At 45.2% G+C, this 24,592-nt stretch overlaps 1 protein-coding gene across 1 annotated transcript in view; it reads left to right on the top strand.

The window, feature by feature from the left end:
* LOC115316183 overlaps positions 1-24,592 on the top strand; it is a 73,925-nt gene that overhangs the window by 20,929 nt on the left and 28,404 nt on the right. The gene's annotated exons all lie outside the window — the stretch shown is intronic.

The raw sequence follows: 24,592 nt of genomic DNA on the forward strand, positions 1-24,592 counted from the left end.
TTGTTTACACTCAGCACTGCATGCATGCGACTAATCATGCAGCAAGGAGTAATTGCAATTGTTCCCTCTAATCTATACGCATCTTCGCATTCATATCGAATCTGGCCCAAAATAGTTGCCACCCAAGTGAACATTTTCTTATACAGGATAAGCTGGCATAGCCTGGCTGCATGTTGAGGTTTTTTTTTTGACAAGGTGCCGGTCAATTTAATTTCCAAATGAGCATCTCCCTTGCTAATTGATGATTTTAACGTGACAGTGTTATGGATCTCATGTCGCAGAAAAGCCGATGTCAGTGGCGTGACTGGAAAATCCTGATTGATCGATAGAGTCATGACGTCAGAGCTACATGCCCTGGCGCAAGAATTTCGAACAACCCACAATGCTTACGTGAAACGTGATTTCACGCGTGGAATGAAAGTGACTAAAATATGACATGTAATGCGAATTAAAGGTCACCGTATGTCTCAAACGACTTCACTTTTCAAAATATTTTATTTGGCTTTTAAGAAAAAAGAAATTAAAAATTTTAGGCGGGATTCGAACCCAGGATCCTTGGGTTGCGAGTCAGACGCTTTTGACTAGGCCACGCGAGACACGCTTGCGCGGCAAATGAGAAGGCGATGCAAACAAGGCCCGTTAACGCTATCGCGTTCCACTTTTAAAAGCGAAGCTTCAGCGTCCTCCAAGTTTTTTTTATGTAAATAAAATGAAGTAGTGTTTCACGTTCCATAGTTCCACCGCGCGCCCCTGTTTACTTTGTTTTTGTCCTACCCACAGACACATAAAAGTAATCTTCACCGCATAAAAGAGGCAATAACAGACTTCTCTATGTTTGAGAAGTTATATGTGTAAGGAACATATAGTTACTTAAATTAGCTTCAAAATCAGAAATGAGTATAAGGCTGTCCCATATCACTTACAACGTGTCTGTCGACGATAAAAACGCCGAAAAAAATTGGCAGAACACGTTTCAGATAATTTGGAAGGGGGGGGGGGGGGGGGCATTGGCTTTAGGGTGGTCGGCCCTTCATTTATGTTGTCAAATGTTCAGTTTGTAACTAAATATATTTTACAGTTATCAATAAACTTTACTTTATAAAGTTCATGACCGCCTGAGACCGACGTGGAAGGACGATACTCGAAACTACGCAAGCTGTGGGATCGGCGTAGAAGTGTTTTTCTGTTTGCTGATTGGCAGTGTGAAACATCGGCTTGCATGGTACGCCAAAAAGGACTCTGTGCTCACATTATAGATTGGAAGGAAAATACACAAGATGTTCAAAAATAGAGAGATAATTAATGTTATTTTTCAAAATAATCTCTTATCGAACGCCTTACTGCAAAAAAAAAAAGATGCGTAAAGATGCGCGAAAGTAAATTCATAATTTTACATAAATAGCGCAAAGGACAGACAAAGATTCTTAAAATATTGATATAAATCACATTTCATCAGCTTGCATGAGTTCGAAACTTCGCGAAATACTGCCTCGGGAGGCTAATGTTATATTTGGTTTTACCTGCACTTGTTTTGGGCCCTCACTTTACAACACTATGCTTCAATAGTCTTGTGCTCTAACATTTCTTTAGGCTGCCGTATATCATCGCGAGTCTACTATAAATACTGCACAACTTTACAATTAGGACATCTACTGCTAGTGTTGCGAACATCACATTTCACTAGAAAGCTGAACTGTTTAACATGGTGTAGGGACTGGACGCACCGACAAGCGAGTCCAGTCTCGACACAGCAAAAAAGAGAAGAAGAGACGCGCGCGCTAGCTATACGCTCACGCGCTCACGCGCTCACGAAGAGCAGTTCCTGCCGAGACACCACTGAAATAGAACGTTGTTTTGGAACGTCCGTCTCCTGCCTGTTTCTTTCACCACATTTGGTGACCCGGACGTGATCGCCAACTAGAACGGGTGAAATGCAGCAAGGAGAGCCTTCGGACCCGCCGCGAGCTACTGTTGCAGCAGCCGCAGTCCGCCTTCCACCATACTGGGAGCGCAATCCGCGAGTTTGGTTCCTGCAAGCGGAATCACAATTCCACCTCGCTGGGGTCACCACACAAGGTCGGAAGTACCACCACGTCGTCTCGGCTCTTTCACCAGCTGCAGCCGACGAAGTCTACGACGTTCTGGCAAATCCCTCTCCAGCAACACCGTATGACCAACTGAAGAATGCTCTGCTCCAGCGCACCGAGATTTCCGAACGCTCCCGCGTGCAGCAGCTTCTCTCGGCGGAAGAGCTCGGGGATCGGCGGCCAAGCCAGTTGCTGCGACGCATGACCCAGCTTCTTGGAGAGCGCTCTAACAATCTGGACGACGTATTCCTCCGCGAGCTGTTCTTGCAAAGGCTACCTTCCAATGTCCAGATGGTTTTGGCAACAGCAACAACGTTGGACCTCACCGGACTTGCCGCGCTGGCCGACGCCGTGATGGAGGTGACCACTCCATCCGTCGCCAATGTTACCGTGGCTCCACAGCAACCAACAGCTCTGGACTCTGGATCGGCCGCTAACAGCCAGCCTCCCCAGGCCAACATCGAGCAGCTTTGCCAACGTTTGGAGGAGATCGTCGTCGCAGCTACACGAGGCCGCACCGCCCACCCTCGTGAGTCACATCGCAGACGTTCGACGTCTCGTCGGGCACGCGGCGAATCGACATCTCGTCGGACACGCGGCGAAAACACGCGATCACCGAGCCCTTCCGGGGTCTGCTACTACCACCGCCGCTTCGGTGCCAACGCCCGGCATTGCCTCCGCCCCTGTTCATGGCAGGAAAACAGGCCGGCCGACCTCTAGAGGCGACGAGTGGTCAGGGCCTCGACGAAAGTCGCCTTTTCTACGTGTGTGACCGAGCCACCAAAAACCGGCACCTCGTTGACACCGGAGCCGAGATCAGCGCAGTTCCAGCAACGCGTGCCGACCGTTCCTTGACACCGATCTATTTTCTGCGCGCAGTGAACAACAGCGCCATCCCAGTCTACCGAGGACGGTCGATCACCCTTAACCTCGGCCTCCGGCGGGTTTTCCGGTGGATCTTCCTGGTGGCCGACGTCAGTCAAGGAATTCTCGGCGCGGACTTTCTCAACCACTACAAGCTCCTCGTGGATGTTAGAAGCAGGCGACTGATAGACTCCACCACGCGACTTTCCATCCATGGTATCGCAACGGACGACAATTCAGTCTACACCTCTGGCTGCACGATCCCGGAAAAAGCGTTCAAGACTTCGCTGAGTAAGTTTCCGAGCCTTACTCAGTCACCTGATTGGACCAAACCCGTCTCGCACGACGTACAACACCACATCGTGACGACAGGACCACCTGTTTACTGTCGTCCCCGCCGTCTAGCCCCAGAGAAACTCCGCGATGCTCGCCAAGAGTTTGAACACATGTTGGACCTTGGCATCATCCGACCCTCATCTAGCAGCTGGGCGTCTCCATTACACATGGTGTCGAAGAAAAATGGAGACTGGCGGCCGTGTGGCGATTATCGTGCCCTAAATAAGAACACTGTACCGGTCAGGTACCCTCTACCAAACATCCAGGATTTCACGGTGAACCTACAAGGCGCGAAGATCTTCTCGAAGATTGACCTGACGCGGGCCTACCACCAAATTCCCGTGGCCGAAGAAGACATCCCGAAAACAGCGATCACGACACCGTTTGGACTTTTTGAATTTCTCCGCATGCCCTTCGGCCTCAGAAATGCGGCTCAGTCATTCCAACGGTTCATCGACGCTGGCACACGAGGATTACCTTTTGTTTTCGCGTACGTAGACGATTTGCTCATAGCCAGCAAGTCACCGGAAGAGCACACGACCCACTTAGACCTCCTCTTCGAACGACTGCGCAGCCACGGCATTGTCATCAACGCCGCGAAAAGTGTGTTCGGAGTTCCGGAATTGGAATTTCTTGGTCATCGGCTTGACTCCTCGGGCATTCGTCCATTGCAATCAAAGGTACAAGCCATCAAAGATTTCCCGAGGCCGACTTCGACCACCAAACTTCGCCAGTTTCTCGGTTTGGTAAATTTTTACCGACGTTTCGTTCCGAACTGCGCCAAACTGCTCGAACATCTTGAGGTCCTCCTAACGAAACAAGAGCGAAAAACGTCATCCCTTTCTTGGAACGAAGATGCGGAACGCGCTTTCGGCGAGGTAAAGAACTCACTTGCAGAGGCAACAATGCTAGTACATCCTAAGCATGATGCCCCAACATCGCTGATGACTGACGCATCTGCTACTGCCGTAGGAGCGGTGCTACAACAAAAAGTCGACGGAGAGTGGCGTCCGATTGGTTTCTTTTCTAAGAAGCTCAAGCCAGCGCAAACGCGCTACAGCGTTTTCGGACGTGAACTCTTGGCTGCCTACTTGGCTGTACGACACTTTCGACATTTCGTCGAGGGACGGCCATTTACCATATGGACTGACCACAAGCCCCTAACTTACGCCATCAGCAATTCCGGCTCTCATTACACACCACGTGAGACTCGCCAGCTAGCCTTCTTGGCCGAATTCACAACGGACATTCAGCACGTTAAAGGAGTTGACAACGTCCCCGCTGATGTCCTCAGCCGGATCGACGCCGTGAACACCCCAGCCTGTTCTGCTGTAGACTTGGAGTTGCTGGCTCGTCTACAGACCACCGACGAAGAATTGCAAGCCCTGCGCAGTTCATCTACGTCACTGCAACTGCGGGATGTAAGCTTTCCAGAAGGCACCACCGTGATCTGCGACCTGTCAACGGGAACGCCTAGGCCTTTTGTACCACGTGAACTGCGACGACAGCTTTTCGAAGCGATTCACTGCTTGTCGCATCCGGGTATACGAGCATCCCAGAAGCTCCTGTGCGACCGCTACATTTGGCCCCGGATAAAATCCGACGTTCGTGATTGGGTGCGTTCCTGCATCGCATGCCAGTGCGCGAAAGTACAGCGGCATCCGGTGCCACCAAGTCGACAATTCCTACAGCCTGACAGCCGTTTCAACAAGATCCATCTGGACCTAGTAGGACCCCTACCGATTTCTCAGGGACAGCGCTACATCCTAACGTGTGTCGACAGATTCACACGATGGCCTGAAGCAACCCCACTGCCCGATATCACCGCCGCCACTGTCGCTGAGGCGCTTATCGTTACGTGGGTATCCCGGTTTGGCTGCCCCTCAGAGATTGTCACCGACAGGGGTCGACAATTCGAGTCGGCACTCTTTGCCGAGCTCACTCGATTGCTCGGAACCAACCGCTTGAGAACGACTGCCTACCACCCACAGTCGAACGGGATGGTAGAACGATTTCATCGACATTTGAAATCGGCCCTTGCAGCTCAGGGTGGTCCCTCGGATTGGGTTCGTCATCTCCCCCTTGTGCTTCTTGGAATCCGGACAGTCTTGAAGGCGGACATCGGATGCTCCCCGCCGAGCTGGTGTACGGCACTGCACTTCGCTTACCATCAGATTTTTTTGAAGTGGAACTGCCTCAACAACAAAGGCAGTTGGACTATGTAGAACAACTCAAGCAAATTTTTATCAATTTGCGACCGGTGCCTACACGGCAAGGAACTTCAAAGTCTCCCTACGTGACCCAGGACCTCCAAGACGCCACTCATGTTTTCGTACGACAATCGCAAAAGAAGCCACTGCGCCCACATTACATCGGACCTTTTCCAGTGGTCGAAAAGAGAAGCGACACGTTTGTCCTGCGTGTCAACGGCAAGAATGACACCGTTGCATTGGAGAGACTAAAGCCGGCACATATTGAGCAAGAGCATGTGCAGGGAATAGCGCTACGTGACATCGACCAGACGACAGAGAAAAGCCAACTTCGTTGGCACTCGAATGTTTCTGTGCTTTGATCGTTCGTCCTACCTCCTCTCTAAGGGGGGGCATATCTGTAGGGACTGGACGCACCGACAAGCGAGTCCAGTCTCGACACAGCAAAAAAGAGAAAAAGAGACGCGCGCGCTAGCTATACGCTCACGCGCTCACGAAGAGCAGTTTCTGCCGAGACACCACTGAAATAGAACGTTGTTTTGGAACGTCCGTCTCCTGCCTGTTTCTTTCACCACAATGGTATGCACGTGACGTCCTCACACTATAGGCTGGTGGTCATTGTGATTTCCTCGTGCTGAGAAAATCGAATTCGATAATGCAAAATGCACGCTGGAGGTGGCTCAAGCTCAGTGAAAGCCAAGTATTTAAAAGTCACGTATTATTATTGTTAGTGCATCGTCGTGAGGAAGGGCGCAAGCGTCTGGCACGGCTTTCTGGCAAGAGCGTTTTTGCAAACAAAGTAGTCTCCGGGATGATGCTTGTTGGTCTGCGCCAAAGATGCAGGGAAGAGTGGCGTTTACAACACAGTATGCTTTCAAAACTAAACCCTCCTCTCCCCCCCCCCCCCCCCCCACACACACACACACTTCCTTTTACAGCGGAGCTGTTAAGGGCTAGTTTTCCCTGTGTCGTGTCTGTCAGCAAACAAAAGATGACACTAAACTCTGGACAGCTACCGCCATTTATAAGCGACGACGGCAACCAGACAATCGGCTTGCCGGTTGTCTGGTTGCCGCCGTCGAGCTTAGATGGCGGCAACCTCTCCACCAGCTTTTCCACTCTGGCTTGCCGATTTGCGGCCGGCCATTACTTAATTCCCGCCATAGTATAGCTTCGCTAATCTTCCTTCTTCACCAGAGTGGAAAGGCTGAAAGTATTCCTGAGGAATTACCTCCTCCGTTTGTGCTTGCTAATTTGACAATTTTATTTGTCACTTGTTAACAGAAAACCTTCATTGCTTTTATTTGTCACGCCGTGAAGTTTAAAGGGGTCATAAAACGATATTGGTTGGAATGTTCATGACTTTTCCGAGGCGTACTGGTCCTACCTAGGCTGGCCCATGTATAATCGCATAGGCCGCCTCTGATTCAGAAGCTTCTTCGTCGTGGTGAAATCGACAGGATAAAATGAGACTACTTCTTTAAGTCTTGCCTTCGCAAACCTTGATGTCGTAATTGTGGGATCAAAACCACCTGCCTGACGACAGTCGAGGGCGGCGCATGGATTGAACACGTGATCTGCGTGAACACTGTACATCGGCTTCTAACAATCAATGCCTCGTCGGACGCTTGGGTAGTGGCTCACTTTCCAGCCACTGCGGTGATGAGAATAGCCGAACTCTAACAATGTCTGAGCTAAGCACGCGTTCTCTACTTTGTCAACCCCAGCACGTGGGTATGATTAACGTGGAAGGTATAGACGCTTTCAGGTAGCTGTGCATGGGCGCCTCCATAACCGACCTTCAGGTTTTGTTTCCTCTTATTCCGTTTTCTCCAATTCACCATAACCACAGCACGATAGGTTATTGACATTTTAAATGCTACTGTGTCCTTCTCCCCAGCATAGGCCTTTGTGGAGACTCGTCAATGCCCGCTTCAGTGGCTCGGCATCTTGGTAAGGCAAGAGAAGGTCGGCTATGGAGGCTCAATCTGGCGCGAGTAGAAAGCGTCTGTAGGATAGGCACCAGGCCACGTGGCCGCTTGTTCTGGCTCTGAGTTGAGGGGATAAACGATGCTCATAATTCTCTAATCTTTTGGCGATTGCCATTGCCTAGAAAGAAGAGCAAAGCCAAGTTCACTCAGGTATTAACGTTAGTGAGTGATCCTGAGTAGTGTTTAGTGATGTATAGAAATATTTTTACAGCTCCTTCAAGCAAAATATAGAGGCGGTCGAAACTTGGCCAATAACTTAAGAACGACATTCCTGTGAGACCTACAGCGACTGCCAACGTCCTACGATCGCTAAAATCTTTTTTTCTAGGTATTGTTTTGTACACACATGTAGTTCTATGTAACGTCATGCTAATACGTTGCACTTAGTGATTCCAATACTTCTATTCCCGAGGACATATTTCGGATGGAGTTCAGCAACAACGGAAAAAATGTTTGGGTGCCTCAATAGTGTAAAATTGGTCGTGTGAGACTTACAGCGACTGCCAACGTCCTGAGGTCGCTAAAATGTTTTTTTGTTTGTTTTTGTTTTAGGTATTTTTTGTACACACATATAGTTCTATGTAACGTCATGCTAATACGTTGCACTTAGTGATTCCAATACTTCTATTCTCGAGGACATCTTTCGGATGCAGTTCAGCAACAATGAAAAAAATGTTTGGGTGCCTCAATAGTGTAAAATTGGTCGTTTGAGACTTACAGCGACTGCCAAAGTCCTGAGGTCGCTAAAATCTTTTTTTTAGGTATTTTTTTCGTACACACATGTAGTTCTATGTAACGTCATGCTAATAAGTTGCACTTAGTGATTCCAATACTTCTATTCTCGAGGACATCTTTCGGATGCAGTTTAGCAACAGCGAAAAAAATGTTTGGGTGCCTCAATAGTGTAAAATTGGTCGTGTGAGACTTACAGCGACTGCCAACGTCCTGAGGTCGCTAAAATCTTCTATTTGTTTTTGTTTTAGGTATTTGTTTCCTACACACATGTAGTTCTATGTAACGTCATGCTAATACGTTCCACTTAGTGATTCCAATACTTCTATTCTCGAGGACATTTTCGGATGCAGTTCAGGAACAACGAAAAAAATGTTTGGGTGCCTCAATAGTGAAAAATTAGTCGTGTGAGACCTACAGCGACTGCCAACGTTCTGAGGTGGCTGAAATCTTTTTTTTTTTCTTTTTGTTTTCAGGTATTTTTTTCGTACACATATGTAGGTCTATGTAACGTCATGCTAATACGTTGAACTTATTGATACGTATACTTCTATTCTCGAGGACATCTTTCGGATGCAGTTCAGCAACAACGAAAAAAATGTTTGGGTGCCTCAGTAGTGTAAAATTGGTCGTGTGACACTTACAGCGACTGCCAACGTTCTGAGGTCGCTAAAATCTTTTTTTTAAGTGTTTTTTTCGTACACACATGTAGTTCTATGTAACGTCATGCTAATAAGTTGCACTTAGTGATTCCAATACTTCTATTCTCGAGGACATCTTTCGAATGCAGTTCAGCAACAGTGAAAAAAATGTTTGGGTGCCTCAATAGTGTAAAATTGGTCGTGTGAGACTTACAGCGACTGCCAACGTTCTGAGGTCGCTAAAAACTTTTTTTTTCTTTTTGTTTTAGGTATTTTTTTGTACACACATGTAGTTCTATGTAACGTCATGTTAATACGTTGCACTTAGTGATTCCAATACTTCTATTCTCGAGGACATCTTTCGGATGCAGTTCAGCAACAATGAAAAAAATGTTTGGGTGCCTCAATAGTGTAATATTAGTCGTGTGAGACTTACAGCGACTGCCAACATCCTGAGGTCGCTAAAATCTTTTATTTGTTTTTGTTTTAGGTATTTTTTTCGTACACACATGTAGTTCTATGTAACATCATGCTAATACGTTGCACTTAGTGATTCCAATACTTCTATCCTCGAGGACATCTTTCGGATGCAGTTCAGCAACAACGAAAAAAGTTTTGGGTGCCTCAATAGTGTAAAATTGGTCGTGTGAGACTTACAGCGACTGCCAACCTTCTGAAGTCGCCAAAAATCTTTTTGTTTTGTTTTTGTTTTAGGTATTTTTTTTGTACACACATGTAGTTCTATGTAACGTCATGCTAACACGTTGCACTTAGTGATTCCAATACTTCTATTCTCGAGGACATCTTTCGGATGCAGTTCAGCAACAACGAAAAAAATGTTTGGGTGCCTGAACAGTGTAAAATTAGTCGTGTAAGACTTACAGCGACTGCCAACGTTCTAAGGTCGCTAAATCTTTTTTTTAGGTTTTTTTTTTCGTACACACATGTAGTTCTATGAAACGTCATGCTAATACGTTGCACTTAGTGATTCCAACACTTCTATTCTCGCGGACAACTTTCGGATGCAGTTCAGCAACAACGAAAAAAATGTTTGGGTGCCTCAATAGTGTAAAATTGGTCGTGTGAGACTTACAGCGACTGCCAACGTCCTGAGGTCGCTAAAATCTTTTTTTTTTGTTTTTGTTTTAGGTATTTTTTTGTACACACATGTAGTTCTCTGTAACGTCATGCTAATACGTTGCACTTAGTGATTCCAATACTTCTATTCTCGAGGACATCTTTCGGATGCAGTTCAGCAACAACGAAAAAAATGTTTGGGTGCCTCAATAGTGTAAAATTAGTCGTGTCAGACTTAGAGCGACTGCCAACGTTCTGAGGTCGCTAAAATCTTTTTTTTTCTTTTTGTTTTAGGTATTTTTTTGTACACACATGTAGTTCTCTGTAACGTCATGCTAATACGTTGCACTTAGTGATTCCAATACTTCTATTCTCGCGGACAACTTTCGGATGCAGTTCAGCAACAACGAAAAAAATGTTTGGGTGCCTCAATAGTGTAAAATTGGTCGTGTGAGACTTACAGCGACTGCCAACGTCCTGAGGTCGCTAAAATCTTTTTTTGTTGTTTTTGTTTTAGGTATTTTTTTGTACACACATGTAGTTCTCTGTAACGTCATGCTAATACGTTGCACTTAGTGATTCCAATACTTCTATTCTCGAGGACATCTTTCGGATGCAGTTCAGCAACAACGAAAAAAATGTTTGGGTGCCTCAATAGTGTAAAATTGGTCGTGTGAGACTTACAGCGACTGCCAACGTCCTGAGGTCGCTAAAATCTTTTTTTTTGTTTTTGTTTTAGGTATTTTTTTGTACACACATGTAGTTCTCTGTAACGTCATGCTAATACGTTGCACTTAGTGATTCCAATACTTCTATTCTCGAGGACATCTTTCGGATGCAGTTCAGCAACAACGAAAAAAATGTTTGGGTGCCTCAATAGTGTAAAATTGGTCGTGTGAGACTTACAGCGACTGCCAACGTCCTGAGCTCGCTAAAATCTTTCTTTTTCGTTTTTGTTTTAGGTATTTTTTTCGTACACACGTGTAGTTCTATGTAACGTCATGCTAATACGTTGCACTTAGTGATTCCAATACTTCTATTCTCGAGGACATCTTTCGGATGCAGTTCAGCAACAACGAAAAAAATGTTTGGGTGCCTCAATAGTGTAAAATTAGTCGTGTCAGACTTAGAGCGACTGCCAACGTTCTGAGGTCGCTAAAATCTTTTTTTTTCTTTTTGTTTTAGGTATTTTTTTCGTACACACATGGAGTTCTATGTAACGTCATGCTAATACGTTGCACTTAGTGATACATATACTTCTATTCTCGAGGACATCTTTCGGACGCAGTTCAGCAACAACGAAAAAAATATTTGGGTGCCTCAATAGCGTAAAATTGGTCGTGTGAGACTTACAGTGAGTGCCAACGTCCTGAGGTCCTTAAAACCTTTTTTTTTGTTTTAGGTATTTTTTTCGTACACACATGAAGTTCTATGTAACGTCATGCTAATACGTTGCACTTAGTGATCCCAATACTTCCATTCCCAAGGTCATCCTTCGAATGCAGTTCAGCAACAACGAAAAAAATGTTTGGGTGCCTCAATAGTGTAAAATTGGTCGTGTGACACTTACAGCGACTGCCAACGTTCTGAGGTCGCTAAAATCTTTTTTTAGGTATTTTTTTCGTACACACATGTAGTTCTATGTAACTTCATGCTAATAAGTTGCACTTAGTGATTCCAATACTTCTATTCTCGAGGATATCTTTCGGATGCAGTTCAGCAACAACGGAAAAAACGTTTTTGTGCCTCAATAGTGTAAAATTGGTCGTGTGAGACTTACAGCGACTGCCAACGTTCTGGGGTCGCTAAAATCTTTTTTTTCTTTTGGTTTAGGTATTTTTTTCGAACACACATGTAGTTCTATGAAACTTCATGCTAATACGTTGCACTTAGTGATTCCAATACTTCTATTCTCGAGGACAACTTTCGGATGCAGTTAAGCAACAACGAAAAAAATGTTTGGGTGCCTCAATAGTGTAAAATTGGTCGTGTGAGGCTTACAGCGACTGCCAACGTCCTGAGGTCGCTAAATGTTTTTGTTGTTGTTTTAGGTATTTTTTGGACGCACATGTAGTTCTATGTAACGTGATGCTAATACGTTGCACTTAGTGATTCCAATACTTCTATTCTCGAAGACATCTTTCGGATGCATTTCAGCAACAACGAAAAAAAAATGTTTGGATGCCTCAATAGTGTAAAATTGGTCGTGTGAGACTTACAGCGACTGCCAACGTCCTGAGGTAGCTAAAAATTTTTATTTGTTTTTGTTTTAGGAATTTTTTCGTACACACGTGTAGTTCTATGTAACGTCATGCTAATACGTTGCACTTAGCGATTTCAATACTTCTATTCTCGAGGACATCTTTCGGATGCAGTTCAGCAACAACGAAAAAAATGTTTGGGTGCCTCAATAGTGTAAAACTAGTCGTTTGAGACTTACAGCGACTGCTAACGTTCTGAGGTCGCTAAAATCTTTTTTGTTTGTTTTTGTTTGAGGTATTTGTTTCGTACACACCTGTAGTTCTATGAAACGTCATGCTAATACGTTGCACTTAGTGATTCCAATACTTCTATTCTCGAGGACAACTTTCGGATGCAGTTCAGCAACAACGAAAAAAATGTTTGGGTGCCTCAATAGTGTAAAATTGGTCGTGTGAGACTTACAGTGACAGCCAACGTCCTGAGGTCACTAAAATCTTTTTTTTTGTTTTTGTTTTAGGTATTTTTTTTGTACACACATGTAGTTCTATGTAACGTCATGCTAATACGTTGCACTTAGGGATTCCAATACTTCTATTCTGGAGGACATCTTTCAGATGCAGTTCAGCAAGGACGAAAAAAGTGTTTGGGTGCCTCAATGGTGTAAAATTGGTCGTGTGAGACTTACAGCGACTGCCAACGTCCTGAGGTCGCTAAAATCATTTTTGTTGTTTTTCTTTTAGGTATTTTTTTGTACACACATTTAGTTCTATGTAACGTCATGCTAATACGTTGCACTTAGTGATTCTAATACTTCTATTCTCGAGGACATCTTTCGGATGCAGTTCAGCAACAATGAAAAAAAATGTTTGGGTGCCTCAATAGTGTAAAATTAGTCGTGTGAGACTTACAGCGACTGCCAACGTCCTGAGGTCGCTAAAATCTTTTATTTGTTCTTGTTTTAGGTATTTTTTTCGTACACACATGTAGTTCTATGTAACGTCATGCTAATACGTTGCACTTAGTGATTCCAATACTTCTATTCTTGAGGACATCTTTCGGATGCAGTTCAGCAGCAACGAAAAAAATGTTTGGGTGCCTCAATAGTGTAAAATTAGTCATGTGAGACTTACAGCGACTGCCAACGTTCTGAGGTCGCTAAAATTTTTTTTTTTTAGGTATTTTTTTTGTACACACATGTAGTTCTATGAAACGTCATGCTAATACGTTGCACTTAGTGATTCCAATACTTCTATTCTCGAGGACATCTTTCGGATGCAGTTCAGCAACAACGAAAAAAATGTTTTCGTGCCTCAATAGTGTAAAATTGGTCGTGTGAGACTTACAGCGACTGAAACGTCCTGAGGTCGCTAAAATCTTTTTTTTTGTTTTTGTTTTAGGTATTTTTTTCGAACACACATATAGTTCTATGTAACGTCATGCTAATACGTTGCACTTAGTGATTCCAATACTTCTATTCTCGAGGACATCTTTCGGATGCAGTTCAGCAACAATGAAAAAAATGTTTGGGTGCCTCAATAGTGTAAAATTGGTCGTTTGAGACTTACAGCGACTGCCAAAGTCCTGACGTCGCTAAAATCTTTTTTTTAGGTATTTTTTTCGTACACACATGTAGTTCTATGTAACGTCATGCTAATAAGTTGCACTTAGTGATTCCAATACTTCTATTCTCGAGGACATCTTTCGGATGCAGTTCAGCAACAGCGAAAAAAATGTTTGGGTGCCTCAATAGTGTAAAATTGGTCGTGTGAGACTTACAGCGACTGCCAACGTCCTGAGGTCGCTAAAATCTTCTATTTGTTTTTGTTTTAGGTATTTGTTTCCTACACACATGTAGTTCTATGTAACGTCATACTAATACGTTCCACTTAGTGATTCCAATACTTCTATTCTCGAGGACATTTTCGGATGCAGTTCAGGAACAACGAAAAAAATGTTTGGGTGCCTCAATAGTGAAAAATTAGTCGTGTGAGACCTACAGCGACTGCCAACGTTCTGAGGTGGCTGAAATCTTTTTTTTTTCTTTTTGTTTTCAGGTATTTTTTTCGTACACATATGTAGGTCTATGTAACGTCATGCTAATACGTTGAACTTATTGATACGTATACTTCTATTCTCGAGGACATCTTTCGGATGCAGTTCAGCAACAACGAAAAAAATGTTTGGGTGCCTCAGTAGTGTAAAATTGGTCGTGTGACACTTACAGCGACTGCCAACGTTCTGAGGTCGCTAAAATCTTTTTTTTAAGTGTTTTTTTCGTACACACATGTAGTTCTATGTAACGTCATGCTAATAAGTTGCACTTAGTGATTCCAATACTTCTATTCTCGAGGACATCTTTCGAATGCAGTTCAGCAACAGTGAAAAAAATGTTTGGGTGCCTCAATAGTGTAAAATTGGTCGTGTGAGACTTACAGCGACTGCCAACGTTCTGAGGTCGCTAAAAACTTTTTTTTTTCTTTTTGTTTTAGGTATTTTTTTGTACACACATGTAGTTCTATGTAACGTCATGTTAATACGTTGCACTTAGTGATTCCAATACTTCTATTCTCGAGGACATCTTTCGGATGCAGTTCAGCAACAATGAAAAAAATGTTTGGGTGCCTCAATAGTGTAATATTAGTCGTGTGAGACTTACAGCGACTGCCAACATCCTGAGGTCGCTAAAATCTTTTATTTGTTTTTGTTTTAGGTATTTTTTTCGTACACACATGTAGTTCTATGTAACATCATGCTAATACGTTGCACTTAGTGATTCCAATACTTCTATCCTCGAGGACATCTTTCGGATGCAGTTCAGCAACAACGAAAAAAGTTTTGGGTGCCTCAATAGTGTAAAATTGGTCGTGTGAGACTTACAGCGACTGCCAACCTTCTGAAGTCGCCAAAAATCTTTTGTTTTGTTTTTGTTTTAGGTATTTTTTTTGTACACACATGTAGTTCTATGTAACGTCATGCTAACACGTTGCACTTAGTGATTCCAATACTTCTATTCTCGAGGACATCTTTCGGATGCAGTTCAGCAACAACGAAAAAAATGTTTGGGTGCCTGAACAGTGTAAAATTAGTCGTGTAAGACTTACAGCGACTGCCAACGTTCTAAGGTCGCTAAATCTTTTTTTTAGGTTTTTTTTTTCGTACACACATGTAGTTCTATGAAACGTCATGCTAATACGTTGCACTTAGTGATTCCAACACTTCTATTCTTGCGGACAACTTTCGGATGCAGTTCAGCAACAACGAAAAAAATGTTTGGGTGCCTCAATAGTGTAAAATTAGTCGTGTCAGACTTAGAGCGACTGCCAACGTTCTGAGGTCGCTAAAATCTTTTTTTTTCTTTTTGTTTTAGGTATTTTTTTGTACACACATGTAGTTCTCTGTAACGTCATGCTAATACGTTGCACTTAGTGATTCCAATACTTCTATTCTCGCGGACAACTTTCGGATGCAGTTCAGCAACAACGAAAAAAATGTTTGGGTGCCTCAATAGTGTAAAATTGGTCGTGTGAGACTTACAGCGACTGCCAACGTCCTGAGGTCGCTAAAATCTTTTTTTGTTGTTTTTGTTTTAGGTATTTTTTTGTACACACATGTAGTTCTCTGTAACGTCATGCTAATACGTTGCACTTAGTGATTCCAATACTTCTATTCTCGAGGACATCTTTCGGATGCAGTTCAGCAACAACGAAAAAAATGTTTGGGTGCCTCAATAGTGTAAAATTGGTCGTGTGAGACTTACAGCGACTGCCAACGTCCTGAGGTCGCTAAAATCTTTTTTTTTTTGTTTTTGTTTTAGGTATTTTTTTGTACACACATGTAGTTCTCTGTAACGTCATGCTAATACGTTGCACTTAGTGATACATATACTTCTATTCTCGAGGACATCTTTCGGACGCAGTTCAGCAACAACGAAAAAAATATTTGGGTGCCTCAATAGCGTAAAATTGGTCGTGTAAGACTTACCCAGGTAGCACGCCAGAGGAATGCCCAACTTGGGCAAAGGTCTGGCAAACATAAGGGCCCAACTTTGGCGCAGTTAGGTTTTTGCACCATGGCATTCATCAGTGCCAAAGTACGGTGCCTAACTATAGCCAAAGTTGGGCGATCCTATGGCATGCCAAAGTTTGGCTCTTCTCCGGTACGCCAGAGGAGTGCCAAAGTTGGTGCCATACTTGAGCCATAACTGCCATAGTAAATCCTAATCTGGGAATTCGGGGCATGCCAAGGTTTGGCATTTCTCTGGTCTGCCAGAGGAGCGCCAAAGTTGGTGCCATACTTCAGCCATAACTGCCAGAGCAACGCCTAATTTCGGTATTTGGGACGTGCCAAGGTTTGGCGTTTCTCTGGTCCGCCAGAGGAGCGCCAAAGTTGGTGCCATACTTCAGCCATAGCTGCCAGAGCAACGCCTAATTTCGGTATTTGGGACGTGCCAAAGTTTGGCTTTTTTCGGGTCCGCCACAGGATTGCCGAAGTAGTGCAATACTAGAGCTATAACTGCCACAGCAATGCCCAATTTGGGTATTTTGGACATGCCAAAGTTTGGCGTTACTCTGGTCCGCCAGAGGAGCGCTAAAGTTGGTGCCAGATTTGAGCCATAACTGCCGTAATAAAACCTAAACTGGGAATTCGGGGCATGCCAAGGTTTGGCGCTTCTCTGGTCCGCCAGAGGAGCGCCAAAGTTGGTGCCATACTTCAGCCATAACTGCCAGAGCAACGCCTAATTTCGGTATTTGGGACGTGCCAAGGTTTGGCGTTTCTCTGGTCCGCCAGAGGAGCGCCAAAGTTGGTGCCATACTTCAGCCATAGCTGCCAGAGCAACGCCTCATTTCGGTATTTGGGACGTGCTAAGGTTTGGCGTTTCTCTGGTCCGCCAGAGGAGCGCCAAAGTTGATGCAATAATTCAGCCATAACTGCCAGAGCAACGCCTAATTTGGGTATTTCGGACACGCCAAAATTTGGCGTTTCTCTGATATGCCACAGGAGTGCCGAAGTGTGCCATACTTGAGCCATAACTACCAAAGCAACGCCTAATTTCGGTATTTCAGCCTCGCCGAGTTTGGCTTTTCTCTGGTCCGCCACAGTTGTGCCAAAGTAAGTGCCAGACTTGAGCCATAACTGCCGCAGTAAATGTTAATTTGTCGATTCGGGGCATGCCGAAGTTTGGCTCTTTTCTGGCTACCCACTGAAGTGCCAAATAAGTGCCAAAAGTGGCAAAGAAAGCCGAGAGGCCAGCCCAAGTTTTGAATATCTCTGGTGTGTCACAGAAGTGCTCTTTTACGCGTCCCAGGAGAGAAATAAAATAAATAAGCGTTGGAAGCACGATAGTAAGATGTCATCACCTCCGTTCCCAAGCAGCACGGCAATACTTTGCAGTATCGTGCCAGTGCCGGCCGAAAGTCGGTTACAATATCGCTCAACTGTCCAGTTTTGCACCACCGTTTGATACCCGGCAGGTATTGCCGTACAGCTGTTTCGCCCCGGCCTAGCGTTCGCGTAATATTGTGCGAAAACTCTACGATGCGTCTGCTTCGTATTGGCCGAACGTCGTGCAAGTATGTGTACGTTACATGTCATTTGTTGCATATCCAATCACTTATACGGACAAACAAATTTTTTCGATCGCTCCCAGAAGTTTATTAAACAACTATCATTACACACAGTGTATTCTCAACATATTTACAAAGGTCACACTTCACTGTAAAACGAAAAGCAAATTATAAAATACAATTAACACTGTCCTCATGCCAAGCAAAACTCATCACACGTAAAACCGCGGAGAATGAAAGGAAAGCAGGGCGACTATCAGAATCATGCTTGCAGTGCACTTACTAATAAAAGAGCGATATCATGTAATCCTTGATAGATGCATAATCCAACTCAGGCACCCCACAAACACAGTCGAGGAAGAAGGTTGCGCACATTCAACTGACGTCTCGTCGTCGGCGAAGAGCAGTTTTTGTCGAAGCGTGTCCAACAAACACATCACAAGTATTCCACGAACTCCGATGCAAAAAATGACTGTTACCGAAAAATTGGAATGGACGTATTCCGACCGTTTACGACGAAAAAACACGGCCGCGTCTGCAACGCACGAAAGCAACAGAACACTGAAGAGCCCAGTTCGAAAACCGGACCTACGTGGCCTGCTTATTTCTATAACTAGGCAAACGGCGAAAACGACAGCCCGAGAGATCCCATCAGCGTGACAGAAAACGTCACGTGACAAATTTTCGTCCAAACTTTTTTGTCCTACGCGTCCTATGTAGAGAGGTCACGCTGAGTAACGCGTTTCGCTTCATCCTTTTGATTTGCTTAAAGCGGCTGTCGCGCTCGCTGACAGCCACACGAAGACGCAAAAGCAGGTGGGGAGGATTTGCAAAAGGCGAGGTCGAAGGGGCATCAACAACGCATAAAAGAAAAGGCCGCTTCTGCCGGTGACCTTGTCGCCTTGCCTAGTCTGTCAGCGTTCGGCTTCCATTAAAGGGGTCATGAAACGCTTTTCCAACTTTTTCCTGTTTCGCTTTCCTCCTGAACTCATAAATCGCGCATTCCACCAAACAGTTGAAGAAGACGAAAAGGGGGAGTCCCCTCTTGCTCGCACTCCCGTTTGTGTAATCCCGGACACATCCATTCTCCCCCTAGAAGATTAGCCCGTCGCTCAAAATTCAGACAAAAGTCGCTTTCCCCACCCCGTTCATTCCGAAGCTGACAGTGCTGTTGAAGCTACGTGCTCGTTGGGCCAGCCACACTTGCCACGTGAGCGTGGCAAATGTGGCTGCAGAGAATGAAGTCAGGTGATGAAAGGGAGGCGGCTGATTGGTCCGGCAAGCGTGTAGCTTCCACCACAATGTCAGCTTAGGGGTGAAGGGAATAAGTGAGGTCCGGTTGCGTGTGACGTCAGTTTGGACCCGATAACGCGCTTTTGGGACCGCGGTTGTATCACAGTGAAAAGGCAGAGAGGTTGCGAAGGGGAGGAGGTACGAAATAGTCCGCTCTGTTTTCAAATTTTCGCACTGAAAGTCAGGCTTTTGACTTTCTACCTTTTTCTTTTGGTCCACTGAACGATGTGCTATTAGTAAAATCCCAATCTAAAATGATTTATCCCAACCCAAAAATCGTTTCATGGGCCCTTTAAGGGCCTAAGAAAGATAATCTCCCTTCTTGAGAGCGAAATGGACGGGATGGTTATGTTTTCCGGGCTTGTCGCCATCCGATAGGCCTCAATTATTTCTCTCCCCATTTGCTCGCAGTGGCCTCCCATGGCTGTCGTGCCGGTGAAATTGGGAGCGCAAAAATACTCCACAAGCCGGGCGAAGACGTGATAAATGTAATAACAAAAACGGCTTGACATCGCAAAAATAACAATTTAATTAAACGTTTCGCCTCCCATGCGGGAGGCATCTTCAGTAGAGCGCAGAGCGAGTGAGAGTCGCGCAAAAAAGTTCGGTTATTTAGGCATAAAGTTTGTGTACACGTCCGGCAGGGGGCCACGGTTCTTGTTTACCAGCGATGAATCACTTCCGCGTTTGTCGTTCTGGATGAACCAAGATTCCAGCAGCTTCCTCGGTTCCCACCTTTTATCCCCCTCCAAGGTGGATGCCTTGTCAATGTCAAATTGGTGTCCTGACGTCCATGCGTGGTCGACGAGTTCGGACATGAAGCGGGTGGCGGTTCCGTGCGTGTTCTTTTAGTCTTGTTTTCTTTTTCGTCTCGTCGCTCCAATGTAGGAAGCGTCACATTCCTTGCACTGTACCTGGTAAATCACGACCCTTTCTGCCTCTGGCAGGGTCGGATCTTTTGGCTTGGAGATAACATTGGCGATTGTTCTGTAGGGTTTGTATACAGTTCGTACCCCCAACGGCCAAAGGCCGCGTCCCAATGCCTCCGAAACCCTTAACGTAACGTGTTTGTTCGGCTCGATCCAGGCGCCGATGGGACATTTGTTTGTTGGTCAACAAGAACGCATTGGTCTTAATGAGTTGAAGTCAGACAGCTCCATCATGAGTTTAAAGGCCGACAAAGGAAAAAGAACCGTTGTGCTTGATAGGGATGACTACATGAAGAAGATGTATGAAGTTATAAACGACAGTCACTATTTCGTGAGGCTATCAAGAGATCCCGCTGCTAAGTCCGAAAGAGAGTTAGTTGACCACCTTCGAGAGCTGAAAAAGAAAGGACGCATCAGTCACGACCTATACCGTCGTCTCTACTCCTTTGACGCCGCGACACCCAAGATGTATGAACTCCCCAAAATTCACAAACCGGGTTGCCCCCTACGCCCGATTGTATCTTTTTTAGTTCATCCATTTACAGCCTTTCCAAATATCTGGTTAGGATTCTGAGCCCTCTTACAAGAAAAAATGAGTTTAGCCTCCGGAATTCCCATGCCTTTGTTGAACATATACGCGCTAAGACCCTGCTTCCGCACGAGGCTATGGTATCCTTTGATGTGATTTCATTATTTACGAATGTCCCCAACGCCCTGGCGGTTGATATCGCCCGTGACCGGTTGTTGGCAGACCAGTCGTTGTCCACTCGCACAACCCTCCTTGTTGAAGACGTTATACTCCTTTTGCGTTTTTGTCTCAACCAGTGTAATCTTAGTTTTAATGGGGACATATATCATCAGGTCAGCGGATGCCCTATGGGGAGTTCAGTTTCCGTCACCGTCTCGAATCTCGTCATGGAATATGTTGAGGAAAGGTAATGTCTGGCATTGATTTCCCCGTGAAGTTCTACCGTCGTTATGTCGATGACACTTTTGTAATGGTTAACAGAGAGAACGTAACTGATTTTCACCGCAATTTGAATAGTGTCAACCCCTCAATAGACTACTTCCATAAAGCCCTGCATGCAACACGGCGCGCGTTGCACTCTGGGAACTAGTTGGCCAGGGAGGAGGGTGGCATGGTTTCGGTTTCGATCGACACGTCAGCAAGAGATCGTTTTCTGGTCCCGAGAGCGTCATTTGTGGTCTCTAAACAAACCTAAATTGCCAGACCTCGAAGCTTTAGCACAAGCCTGAGACGTATAGCTTGTCTTAACACATGCTTGTTGTAATTGTAATTATATCAGCTTGAACTTTAGAAATGTTCTAAACACATGCTTGCATTTTTGTACTTGAGCCTTCCTGTTAGCGTTCCAATCGAGGTATGTGGACGAGCCAGTGTTGGGAATCTCGACGCTGCGAAGCTCGGGGATCTTGCTTGCGTACGAATCAACAAGCAGTAGCAACCAATTAGTACGCATACATCGAACTCGCGCCTTTACATTAGTGTTGTTGATCAGGAAGTTTGTTTGCTTTGTGCGTCCATAGACGAAATATTACGTCTTGAAATTACTGTTTTTCTTAATGTGCCTGAGTATGCGAGGTAAACCTTGGAGGCGCCACTGAAAAGCTCAATTTTAACACGCTTCTTATCTCTTATTCTGTACTGACCCGCAGCACTGCACGAAGTGAAGTCCCCACCCGCTTGCTTTCCACTAATATTCAACATCGCGTATGCGCATAGAGTTATCCTGCCCAGACAGTTTTAAGAAAGCAAAAGTCAAGCACTTGTGTGAAGAATGTCGCACCGTTCGCCGGAAGTGCGCCGGACGGGCATGAACCCCTATGCGCACCGCACAGGGGTTCACGCCCGTCCGCCGCACGGTGCGACATTCTTCACACAAGTGCTCGAACGAATTCAAAGCGCGTTTGACGGTTGCTAATGGCCATAATATTTGTTATGTGTTTGTTTTATTTCTGCCTGAGTATGCCGAGATAATTTCAGACATACCGTTCAGGCACAGATCTTGAGCGTCAGTAAAAACTCGTGCAAAAAGGCTTAGCGAGGAGTAGGGGACGCTTGTTAGGGCCTCCGTCGTAGCTAGCCGATCTCAGCGTTTGCGAAAAGTTAATGTTCTATCAGCATAAAATTTTAGTGGGAGATATATGATGACACGAGGAAGACATCACAGTAATTTTGTGCAGCTAGCAGTGAGGTCGAATTTATTGCGTTTCCTTAAAAGTTTATGCGTAAACGCGGGGCTCAACTTTGATGCCCTGTGAGGATGCGGCTTGCTTTCGCCCAATGAAGTAACAAGAAACGGACGTTTAGCAAAAAAAAAAAATACGTGTAAGGCTTTATATGAACAAATTTCAGTTCTAGTTCACTGGTACTAGACGGGATTATTGAAATTGAACTCAAACATGCACTCGTGGGGTGAGGTGACTAAGCCACGACTTACTACGTACGCATACGCACGCACAATACCCGGTGTTTCGGGAACCAAGGAAAGTGTCCCGGTCTTCGTTTTGTATCGCTCGAGAATGAGTGCATTGTACGTTCGTGAAAAGTCAGATAACCGAAAACGCAAGCAGCGCGTTCGGTCGCGGCGTGATAGCATGAGATGAAGCTGCTCAGTCGAAACCGAAACTGAGTGGCCAACTAATTCCCAGAGTGCATTGCGTGGTATTTCGCCGCGATGGGGCGCGTCGGTTTTGGAAGTAGTCCATTCAGTTCACCTGCGAACATGAAACCGACAGTACCTTGCCGTGTTTAGATGTACGTGTCCATAGAACTAGTGAACCTTTTTTTAAGATGGAGACATCCGTATATCGTAAACCATGTGACAGACAAAACTTTCTTGACTACCACTCTCATCACCCTACTCAACACAAAAGCTCAGTTGTAAAATCGTTACTTCATCGTTCAGAAACTGTCCCATCTAAGTCAACACTTAGCATTCAAGAACTTAGCCATGTGCGGGAGGCTTTGAAAAACGTAACTACCCCGACTGGTTTGTCAATCGCGTTAAGAAACAAATGTCCCATCGGCGCCCGGATCGAGCCGAACGAACACGTGACGTCGTGTGCATCCCGGAGGCATTGGGACGCGCCCTTAGGCCGTTGGGGGTACGAAAGAACAATTGTCAATGTTATCTCCATGCCAAAAGACCCGACCCCGCCAGAGGCAGAAAGGGGCGTGATCTACCAGGTGCACTGCAAGGAATGTGACGCTTCCTACATTGGAGAGACGGGACGAAAAAGAATAACAAGACTAAAAGAACACGCACGGGATGTCGCCAATTCCACGAACGCCACCCGCTTCAAGTCCGAACTCGTCGACCACGCATGGACGTGAGGACACCAATTTGACTTTGTCAAGGCATCGACCTTGGCGAGAGATATAAGGTGGGGACCGAGGAAGCTGCTGGAATCTTGGTTCATCCAGAATGACAAATGCGGAAGTGATTCATCGCTGGTAAACAAGAACCGTGGCCCCCTGCCGGACGTGTACACTAACTTTATGCCTAAATAGCCGAACATTTTTGTGCGACTCTCACTCGCTCTGTGCTCTACTGAAGATGCCTCCCGCATTGGAGGCGCAACGTTTAATTAAATTGTTATTTTTGTTATGTCAAGTCGTTTTTGTTATTACATAAATTAGGAGCGCAACCGGGACATTTTCTCCCGTGAATGACTATCGGGTGCTTTGACTCCGAAGCAGCTCTTTCGGCGTCCATTTGATGTTCTCGGAGTCGGTCGTTGAGGCATCGCCCCGTTTGCCCGATGTACCTGGTCCCGCAGGACAGGGGGATCGCGTACACTTCCTTCGGTTCCTCTCCTTCCGCCAAGATTTCTCTTTCCGGTACTCCCACGGAGCGGGCGGGTTTTGAGGTTGAAGCCGAAAATAAAGTTCGCTCTTTCCACTTTTTTTGCGTTTCCTCCTCTCCTGCCCTCCTTTCCTCACTTCACCGCCCTCCCCCGAGGGGCCAACACGGAGAATGGATTAGGAGACGCCTCCGTTAATCCGGCATAACCCGCCGTAGAGGGGGCGTGCTGCTTGACTAAAAATGATCTCGCTGCACAAAAAAAAAAAAAAAAAAAAAAAAAGATAAATAAATAAATAAATAAATAAAAAACGTCGCGGGCAGCGATTTAATGTGCTTTGCCGGATGCGTAATGCTTCGTCCGCCTTGAACAAGCTGGTATGCATTGGACTAACATTTTTCGAAGCGCGGCAGGTTTAGTGTAGGTGCTATCATAATGGTCCTGCAAGACTTCCCTGGCCGCCACAAGCTAGCCAATAATTCAAGGACATAACGACGGCAGCGTATTCAAACAGTGTAAAATAAAATGTATATAATAATTATAAGAACACCATTGTCTTCACTGCTTGGCTTTCAAATTTTTAGCGCCGCAAATAATCGTAATCAAAATATTTTTATAATTGAAGACCCCTCGTCGTGCATCGAACCCAAAATTACGCTTACGTGAAACATGATTCGGCGCGGGAGCAACTCGAGTCACCGTAATTTTTTTTTTTTTTTTTAGCGTGGATTTTGTTTTTTAATCTAACTGAGGTACCACTGGCAGAACACGAATCGCATACTTGGAAGGATCTGAAAACTCATATAGCTGGTTGAGTGAATGCAATACTATCGCATTC

This window comes from Ixodes scapularis, unplaced genomic scaffold, assembly GCF_016920785.2.
Source record: "Ixodes scapularis isolate PalLabHiFi unplaced genomic scaffold, ASM1692078v2 PGA_scaffold1__304_contigs__length_218370807, whole genome shotgun sequence".
NCBI classification, from domain to species: domain Eukaryota; kingdom Metazoa; phylum Arthropoda; class Arachnida; order Ixodida; family Ixodidae; genus Ixodes; species Ixodes scapularis.